Here is a 10,919-nt window from a genome sequence, read left to right as displayed (position 1 = left end):
TTTGCAACAAAGGTCCATCTAGTCAAGGCTATGGTTTTTCCAGTGGTCATGTATGGATGTGAGAGTTGGACTGTGAAGAAAGCTGAGTGCCGAAGAATTGATGCTTTTGAACTGTGGTGTTGAAGACTCTTGAGAGTCCCTTGGACTGCAAGGAGATGCAAACAGTCCATTCTAAAGGAGATCGATCCTGGGTCTTCTTTGAAAGGAATGATGCTAAAGCTGAAACTCCAGTACTTTGGCCACCTCATGAGAAGAGTTGACTCATTGAAAAAGAGTCTGATGCTGGGAGGGATTGGGAACAGGAGGAGAAGGGGACGACAGAGGATGAGATGGCTGGATGGCATCACCGACTCGATGGACGTGAGTTTGAGTGAACTCCGGGAGTTGGTGATGGACAGGGAGGCCTGTTGTGCTGGGATTCGCGGGGTCCCAGAGTCGGACACGACTGAGCGACTGAACTGAACTAAACTGAACTGAGCTGATAATAACATATTGGAGTAATTTTATCAATTGTAACAAATGTAGCTCTCTGGTAACAGTTGGTAGTAGGGGGCATGTTTTGCCTGTGTGAGTATAGGGAATGTATCTGTAGCCCTCACAGAATTATGCATTGCCCATGTCAAAGGCTGCTAAACAATATTGCAGAATGTAATTCCAGTCTTACCTGGGGAGTTGAGGGCACATCTACTTTGTGTATATCTAAGGAATATGATGGACTCCTGAGAAATAAGACTCAGCCTCTTTCTCAACTGAGAACCAATGGAAATAGCAGCTTTTCTGGACATTATAGCTATTTTCTCAATCTTCATAATGACTCTCAACAGTAGGCATCCATGTATGACATTGAGCGGAATATCATGAAACTGCTTAGCATGAGTTTGAAAAGGACTGAAATTTTAAGGAATGAATGGAACCAGAATAAAAACATTTTCAGTGGCTATATGTAAAAAAAGAATACAAACTACATAATTGGTTTTGAAAAGTCACTAAATAAAGAACAACAAACTACGGGGAAGGGGAGAATGTGATCTCCAAAATTACCACATTATATTATTTAAAACATTACGTTTTGAACAAAAAATATGAGACATATCAAGAAACAGGAAAGCATCATCCATACACAGGGAATAAAGCAAATAGAAACTGTCCCTGGTGAAGCTTCTATGCTGGACTTACTAGGCATAGACTTTTAAAATCAACTATTTAAATATGCTCATGAACTAAAAAAAAAAAAAATCCATGTCTAAAGAACTAAATGAAAGTAAGAGAATGATTTATCATTAAATATAGAATATCAATAAAATGTATAAATCATAGAAAAGAACCAAAGAGAAATTCTGAAGTTGAAAAGTGTAGTGACTGAAATAAAGAACTCACTAGAGGAACTCAATAGCAGATTTCAGCAAGCAAAAGAATCAATGAGCTTGAAAATAAGTCAATTGAGACTATCCATTTAGAGAAATAGAAAGCAAAAAAGAGTGAAGAAAAAGTGAGAGCCTCAGAGCTCTGTGTGATATCATGAAATATACCACATTCATGGGAATCTAAGAAGATGAGAGAAAGAAAAAGGCATAAAAAATGCTTTAAAAATAATGAAAACAACCTACACACCTAAGAAGCTCATGAATTTGTAGCAGGATAAACTCACAGATCCACATCTATACACATCATAAAGAACAGCTGCCAAGAAGAAGTTATATCACAGAGAATTACTTTAACTTTTAAAACTTAAAATTAGTATATAAAGCCAATTCTTCATGATGAAGAGTCTGAACATATTTAATATACAATGCAAAATGGTGCTTGTGGTTGTGGTAGAGGATCAGAGCCAGAATTTAATTTTAAGGCCAATAACTTAACAGATATGATTTATTTCATGTTATTTAAGTTCTCCATTTTTCTTTTTCTCCTTCCTGTTCCTACCTGTTAATGTAGGGATCCAAGTAACAAGATGGAGCTAAACAAGAATGGGAAAAGGTCAACAGAATGGTAACCACTTGCTTGTGAAATTCCAGATGGAATTTTATCACTGAGAAATTGTAGCTTAAACGCTGATTTGAATGAGAAAATTTGGCATTCTTCTCTCAAGACACATTGTGACATTTACCATTACTTAATAAGTTTGAAAATGCAAGGTCAGACTTAGAATGTTTGTGTCATCCTTGGTACTCCCTTAAATATGAGTAATGTTAGACGAAAATTGATTCCTGGGGTTGGGCGGCTTATTTTCAAAGATATGGCTTTTTTCAGATAAGAATAAGTGAGCCAGATACAAAACTCATGAAACACTTTGTGAGCACTTACTGTTTACTTTGGTATGCAAGATAGATAAGATTTCTATTGTTACAAAGATTACAGGGCCTTCTTTAATTACAGCCACGGACCTGGTGGCTCAGATGGTAAAGAATCTGTCAGCAATGCATGGGACTGGGGTTCAGTCCCTGAGCTGGGAAGATCCCTTGGAGAAGGGAGTGGCTAGACACTTCAGTATTCTTGTCTGGAGTATTCATGGACAGAGGAGCCTGGTAGGCTATTATTCATGGGGTTGTAAGGAGTCAGACACAACTGAGCAACTAACACACGTAAAGATTACATTCCAGAAGGGAAGGCATATAGTAATATAAGCGTGTAGTAGAGAAAATAAGGTAATTTCATATGGAGACAAGTAGGATATACATCATTTGTGGTGCCTAGTGAAAAATGAAAATTCAAGGGTTTTGTTCAAGTATTAATAAGAATTTCAAGATAGCAACTGGTGAGCATAAACCAAATGAGCGATGATTTTAATCATAGGGCCCTATGTGACTGCACAGATTGCAAACTCATGAAACCAGGCATACATATAAATGTTGTAAAGAAAAGGATACAGGTTAGATAGGTTGGGGCACCCCACTACAGTACTATTGCCTGGAAAGTCCCATGGACAGAGGAGCCTGGTGGGCTGTAGTCCATGGGGTCACGAAGAGTCGGACACTTACTGAGCGACTTCACTTTCACTTTTCACTTTCATGCACTGGAGAAGGAAATGGCAACCCACTCCAGTGTTCTTGCCTGGAGAATCCCGAGGATGGCAGAGCCTGGTGGGCTGCTGTCTGTGGGGTCGCGCAGAGTCGGACACGACTGAAGCGACTTAGCAGCAGAATTAGATAAATTGGCTAAAAAGACTATTAAAGCTTTAACAGTTTAAATAGTTAAAAGTACAACTCCATCCAAATAATTGTGTATGCTGTCTGTTTTACAACATAAGTTATGATATTTTAAAAATGTAGCTAGCAAGACAGAGTTTAAATGCATGCTGTCATTAAGCTAATATAATGTAGTACTTTTATGAAGGAATAAACTCAGCCTTTGAATTGAGCAAACTGAATGTCCTTCAAAAAACAGCACTGAATTTACTTTGGGGATGAAGTAAGACTATCTTAATATTTGGTTCTTAGCATGGTGCCAAGAATATAATAAAAACTTAAAAATGATAATTATCAGTAAAATCAAGTTTTATCATTGCTGCTTACCTTCTTAGAGATATTTTTTTTTCCTTTGCAGAAAAGTATTTCACTTTATTCTACTAGTTTCTCTAGTCTATGGAGATATATTAATTATCTTGACTATTCATGGCCACTCATCAAACCCTGTCAATTTTAAAAAAAATTGACAAAACAAACAAATTTTAATTACATTCTCTGTGTTTGCTATTGGTCATTGATAATTAATAATATGGTAGAATTCTTAATCAATTACCAAATTCTTATTCAATAAGATTATCTCTGAAAGAATTTACTTGCTGGCATGGAAACTTCCAAGTTCTTGTTGGAGCTCTTGCCCTTAACCTACTTTGTTTTTTCCTCTAATATACAATAAAAAAGGAGGAGCTATGATCTTTATTAGATGATGCAGCAAAAACTATATAGATATATCTCCTACCAGGATCTGTTTCTTCTCTCTAGAATTCTGACTAATAAAGATTTTGGTACCGAGAGTGGTTTCTGAGGAACGAAATCTTAGAAATGAGTTTTCTGAAAGTGGTTCTCTAATTCAATTAGATTTAGATGTAAAGACACATTCCCAGCAGTAAGTGGGAGCTGGTAGTCCATGCCATTATGTGGCAATAGAGATGAAAATATTACCTACAAAAGGTAAAGTTATGGGTGATTGTCTATTAGAGTTTACAGCATTTAAGTGAAACTAAGAAGTAGCAGGAGATTGGTTAGTTGCTCCTAGCTGCACTGGAAAAAGGAAAGAATGAGCTCAGAGTTTCAGATTCCCAATTCAAGGTCCACATTAATGATTTAAAAGTTGTTGTGTGTGTTCTACAAGAAACCCTTATCTTCCATGGCCACAGCACTGAAATTGCTGAAAACCAAGTCCAGAGACTCATCAAGTAAGTAGCTAAAATACAAAACAAATTGAATTCCCAATCTCACAGAGTACCTGATATTAAAGAGAGGGCATTGATGTTCAAACTGCCATACAATTGCACTCATTTCACAGGTGAGCAAGATTATGCTCAAAATCCTTCAAGATAAGCTTCAGCAGTACATGAACTGAGAACTTTGAAATGTACAAGCCAGGTTTCAAAAAGACAGAGGAACTGAGATCAAATTGCCAACATTCCTTGGATCACGGAGAAAGCAAGACAATTCTAGAAAAATATCTACTTCTGCTTCATTGACTAAGCTAAAGCCTTTGACTATGTGAATCACAACAAACTGTGAATATGGGAGTACCAGACGCCTTACCTGTCTCCTGAGAAACCTCTATGCAGGTCAAGAAGGAACAATTAGAAAGCAGACGTGAAACAATGGACTGGGTCAAAACTGGGAAAGGAGTATGACAAGGCTGTATATTGTCACCCTGCTTATTTAACTTCTAGGCAGAGTACATCATGCAGGAACTAAAGAGCCTCTTGATGAAGATGAAAGAGAAGAGTGAAAGGCTGCATGAGTTTTCCAATTTATACAAACAGAAATCCAAGGAATATGTTTGGGAGTGGATATTAAGAATGTGAGACAACAGTGGAAGGAATATAAAGTTGAATTGCTGCTGCTAAGTCGCTTCAGTTATGTCTGACTCTGAGCGACCCTATGGACAGCAGCCCACCAGGCTCCTCTGTCCACGGGATTCTCCAGGCAAGAATACTGGAGTGGGTTGCCATTTCCTTCTCTGATTTAATTGCTAAGTCACGTCTAACTCTTTGGAACCCTCTGGAACATAGCCCACCAGGCCCCTCTGTCCATGTGATTTCCCAGGCATGAATACCGGAGTGGGTTACCATTTCCTTCTCCAAAAATTGAATTAGGCCAAATTTATTGCTATGCACCCGGGCTGCTGTCTATGGAGTCGCAGAGTCGGACACGACTGAAGCGACTTAGCAGCAGCTGCGTTAGAGATTCTAGATTTAATGTTGCAGCTTGAGAAGTTATACAAAGTCCTAACAGTTTGTTTAGGGACCTAAAACATGGACCCAAACTAACCTATATTAAGTGAAATTCCAGTGTCAGAACTGCCATGGTGTACTGCAGAGAGAGGTATCCAAAGTGTTAAGGCCTATAATGTTAGAGAGCATTTGTCCTGCAAGATATTCTTATTTTCCCTGGTAGAGTTCAGACAACTTACCTTTCACCATGACTGTGAGAAATACATTTGTGGGAGAAGCCTCAGGATCCGTGATGTGCTTCTTTTTGTTCTTCTCAGAAATTACAGTGAGAATTCTTATCACTGAATTGGGAAACCTAAGTGTGATGCAAAAAAATTGGATCCTAGGGTGACAGGGACCAAGAGGCAGCATTTAATCATGAAAGACAAGGTGGAAGTGGGCACTACAATGGACAGCAGAAACAAAGCAGTAGTCAGATTAGTCTGACTTATAGAGACCAATGGCATTGGTGAACTGATTAGGCAGCCCCTAGAAGTGAAGAAGATGTACGGTCCACTTAATTCTTACATGTATAAGCAGAAGAGTTCTAAGCCAAGTGAACAGAAGTCTAATTTAAATCATAAAACTAGAGTCAGCCCCTCAATTCATTCCTAGACATGAGACAGTTTATTGACTCTCAGAACTCCTCTAATGAAGGGGAGGCTGGTTTTCCTTGAGGAGGGAACTTGTTTCACTGCCCCAAATTAAAATCTTCCTATCAGCTTTCACTAGAAGGGCCTAAGACCTTTTGACAGGCTGATAGTGCAGGGGCAAGGAGAATGATCAGAACTTTCAGGGATTACTGGACATTGCCTCTGAAGTGACACTAATTCCTTGAGATCTAAAATGTCTGTGATCTAGTCAGAGCAGGTACTCATAAAGATTGAGTGATCAGAGATTCCTGTTTAGATCAGTTCCACAGTGGTTACAGTAGGTCTCTAAACTTGTTCAATGTTTATTTCCCAAGTTTTGGAGTAGGTCACTGGAACATACACACTTAGCATCTTACAGAGTACCCTGTGTCGATTCCCTGACCTTTGAAATAAGGGCTTTTATGATAGAAAAGGTCAAGTGGACATCAATAGAACTGCCTGGACTAGGAAAAAAAAAACATTAAACTAAAAGCAATACTGCATTTTTGTGGGCATCAAAAATATTAGTGCTACCATCAAGGACTGAAATATCCAAGGGTGGCGATTCCCATCATTTCTATTCGATCTGTATAGAAAACAGATTGATCTTGGAGGATGGCAGTGGGTTATTATAAACTTAATTAGATGATGACTCTTAATTGTAGCTGTTATTTCAGATATGAGTTCATTGCTGGAGCAAATTAACACACTCCTAGTACCTGGCATGAAATTATTGCTCTGAAAAATGCTGTTTTCAATACCTTTTGACAACCAGAGCAATTATTATCAGCTGGCAAGGCCAGCAATGTGCCTTCACTGTCCTATCTTAAGAGTAATTCAACTCTCTATCCTATGTCATAGTTTAATCTGCAGAGACCTTGATCATCTTTCCCTTTCACAAGACAACATAATTATCCATTGTTATGCCAACTGGCCCTGGTGAGCAGAAGTAGCAACTACTCTAGCATATTGGAAGGTCATTTATGTGTCAGAAGGTGGGAGATTAATCCAGCAGAATTCTAGGGTCTTCCACCTCAATGAGGGGTTTAGGGGATAAAATTGGTTGAAATATTCCCTCTAACATGAAGGATAAGTTGTTACATTTAGCCCCTTGTACAACTAATAATCAAGGCACAATAGCAAGTGGACATCTTTGGATTTTGAAGGCAACATATTCCTCATTTGGGTGTGCTGCTCTGGCTTAATTGCTGAGTGACCCTAAAAGCTGCCAGTTTTGAGTGGGCTCTGAAGGAGAAAAGGATCAACAGCATGTCCAGGATGCCATGCAAGCCACACTATCTTTTAGGCAAAGGACCTAATAGATCCAGCGGTTCTTGAAGTGTCACTGGCACACTAAGATGCTGTTGGAGGCTTTGGCAGGCTGCTATGGATGCATCGCAGCTCATATCCTGGAGGAAAGCCTTGCCATCCTTGATGGACAACTACTCTCCTTTTGAGAAATGGTTTTTGGTTTGCTCCTGGCCCTTACTTGAGACTGAACACTTAGCTATGGACCACCAAATTACCATGTGACTTAAACTCCCCATCACAAACTGGGTATTGTCTGGTTCACTAAACATAAAGTTGGGTATGCATAGTACTACCTATGCATAGTACTACCATGGTTGGGGGTTGCTTAGTACTACCACATCCTATAATCAGAGCTAGTTGGAAGCAACAACTACCTAATTCAGCCAGGACTGCTAATGACCAGACCCTTCAGGAAGGAAGTTTTGGATCACCCCAACAGGTAAAGAAACATAACCAATTGAGATGTTTGCTGAGGGCAAAGGGAACATGGAGTGGATAGTGAAAGAATGTAGTCATAAATATAATCTCTGACTGTGTGATCAGTCACAGATAGAATGAGGAATATAATATTATGAATGTTATTTATTTTGTTATGACCATGATTGTGTGTATGTGTGTGTGTGCATAAATAGTATATACAGCAGCCAAATTATTCATTTAATGTGTTCTTCGTACTTCTTCCAAGTAATTCTACTTTCCATGGCATAGAGTTTCTTTTTACACTGTTTAAAATGTAAATGACCAGATGACAAATTTTAAAGTTAATTTGTTTTGGGGGAGGGGGTAAACATTAAAAATATTATATGTATTTGGGAAAAATATTTTTTTCTTACACTCCAACTGTTGTTTCATATATGTATGCGTGTTTGCAACTATTAGCTCATGGATGGTGAAGGGCCTTGTTAAACCTTGAACATTTGGAGACTATTACTCTAGATTTTTATTTCATTTCTTTTTTATTAAATTTTTTTCCTCATTGCTTTATTTTTTAATTTTTACTTTATATTGGAGTATAGTTGATTAACAATGCTGTGTTAGTTTCAGATGTGTGGCAAAGTGATTCAGTTATACATGTACCTATTCTTTTTTATTTTCCCATTTAGGTTATTACAGAATATTGCATAGAGTTCCCTGTGCTGTACAGTAGGTTCTTGTTGGTTATCTATTTTAAATATAGTGTTGTGAATGTGTCAATCTTAGGGGTTGATTTTAAACTTCACAAAGCTTGACAGAGGAGGTTTTATTTATTTTTATTTATTTATTAATTTTGCTTTCATGATATGATTTTAATGTCACATCAGAGTCTGTTCATTTTAAACTGAGTCCCTGGGGGCTGAAATCACAGCCAGGGAACTAGTATGTGGGGAGTTGGAACTGGGGCATGGATGAATATTCCTGCCTCTTGGATCATGCAGGGAAGGGCTTTTCTAGAAGACATCTGCTGAGCGCCCTCTTCCATGGCAAGTTGTGATGACCAAAGAAGCAAGCTGCAACTCTAAGAGGTACACAAACTCTCCACTATGTTTCCTTCATGTGCTATTTTACAATATAATTAAGTTCATGAGGCAGCATGTGTAATCCCTCAGCAAGAACTACTATGGGAATTTACATGTGACCTGTGGGGCTGCTCCTGATGTGCAGGAAATGCTTCTTTGAAAAGAGTTCTTTCTTCCATTTCCCCCCTTGATTTAGATAAATCACTGAGCACTAAGAACATCATGACTTGCAGTATTGAAATGATCATGCTTTTTAATTCTCACCAGTCCGAATCACCTGCACTCATTTTGTGAATACGTGCTCACAATTGCACTCTTGTATTTATGTCTTTCTTCTTAGAGGCTTTCTGTGATTTGGGGCACCTAAAATGTGTTTTAGTTATTCAGTAGAAAATCTCTGGGCTTCCAAGTGATTGGAGAAGCATAATTAATTTTGACTTGTAGCATTAGTCTTAGAAAATTTAGTAAACAGCACAATTGTGAGTATAACATTTTTAATGTTCCATATTTCATTTAAAGTTCCATATTTCATTTAAAGTTTCATAAAGTTCATTCAACTCCTTGCCAGCAAATGTTAATTCAGAATAAAGGACTTAATAAATGTCTTTTGCTGTTATTGTTGCTACTAATTCAGAGTGATGGGTTGGAGAGTCTTTATGTCTAATGTTTGATCCATTTACATCAGGTTTTTATGCTCTGTATTCAGTGGGTTAACCATGCTTTAAGAATAAACACCATAGATTACGTATGAATGTGTGCTTAATATTGGCAGGAAGACCTTGGAAGAAGTGGGGAAGAAGTCTGGAGGTGATGTTAAAAAGAAGTCATGAATGATTTTCTTTCTGGGTGAGAAGATGTAGGTAAATACTTTTTAAGGGAGTTAATAATGAAGTCCAGTCACTGGTAATGAGGAAACCCTAAAATGATAAACTTGTAATAAGTCAAGATTTTAAGCCTAAACTGAGAATAAATAAAAACATACCAACAGAATCCAGCTTCTTAGAAGCCCCAGAAGTCTTATTAGCCCAGGTAAACGTACTTTTCTACCTTCTTTTTATAACACTTCTGAGAGAGTTAGGGGTGGTATTCCTGTCAAAAATACTCAAGAAAAATGGAGATGAACTTTGTTGTATCATTTCTGAAAAGTAAATGTCTTTTATTCTCTGGTGGTAAGGATGGTGCAGATTTTAGTCTACCTAATAGGTGTACTTTTCAAACTCTTGGCGGAAATTTATGAGAAACAAAGAGAAAATAAATAGCAACTCAGGCTTTTTGTGGCAAAGGCCTCTCAACCATAGGTATTATACAACCTTACAATTCTACATGTACCTCTTAGGTCCCTAAGCATGTAGCAATTTCCTGTCTCCTTTCTCCATGTTCATCTATGTTAGCGAGATATACCTGATATAGAAAGTTTCACTCAATCCATACAATTCAATTAAACTAATATTAGTTTGGTTTTTGTGCTTACATTTGAACCTTCTTGTAAAGAAAAAATCAAAAATTAGAAATAATCTAAATTAAGATGGGAAAATAAAGTTTACAACAAAATTATAGATTTTAACCTCTGTGAAAGTACAGGCTGATTTAAAAGATGGTGACTTGTGCTTTCTGGGTTATTTTTCATTGCTAATCATTAGCTTCCAAACTAAAACAGCAATAATTTAAAGAGACTTTATTCTTTTATATTGGCATGCAACATGGTTATGCCTTCAAACCAGAATGTATTTGTTTTGACTCAAGTGTACTTAATTAGATAATAGGAATTATAGGCATTTTTGTGACTAAGTAGGAAAACTGAAAAAACCATTGCATACAAAGTTTCACTGGCAGAGGAATCATTTGAAATAAGTTAATTCCAATTTAGAATCAATCAACAAAACACATTCAATTGTTATCATTTGATTAGGTACCTCAGTTGGTAAAGAATCTGCCTGCAATGCCAGATACCTGGGTTCAATTCCTGGGTCGGGAAGATCCACTGGAGAAGGAAATGGCAACCCACTCCAGTATTCTTGCCTGGAGAATCCCATGGACTGAGGAGTCTGGTGGCTACAGTCTACAGGG

Source organism: Ovis canadensis, chromosome 1, assembly GCF_042477335.2.
Source record: "Ovis canadensis isolate MfBH-ARS-UI-01 breed Bighorn chromosome 1, ARS-UI_OviCan_v2, whole genome shotgun sequence".
Lineage (NCBI taxonomy): Eukaryota > Metazoa > Chordata > Mammalia > Artiodactyla > Bovidae > Ovis > Ovis canadensis.
This window is presented reverse-complemented; position numbering follows the sequence as displayed.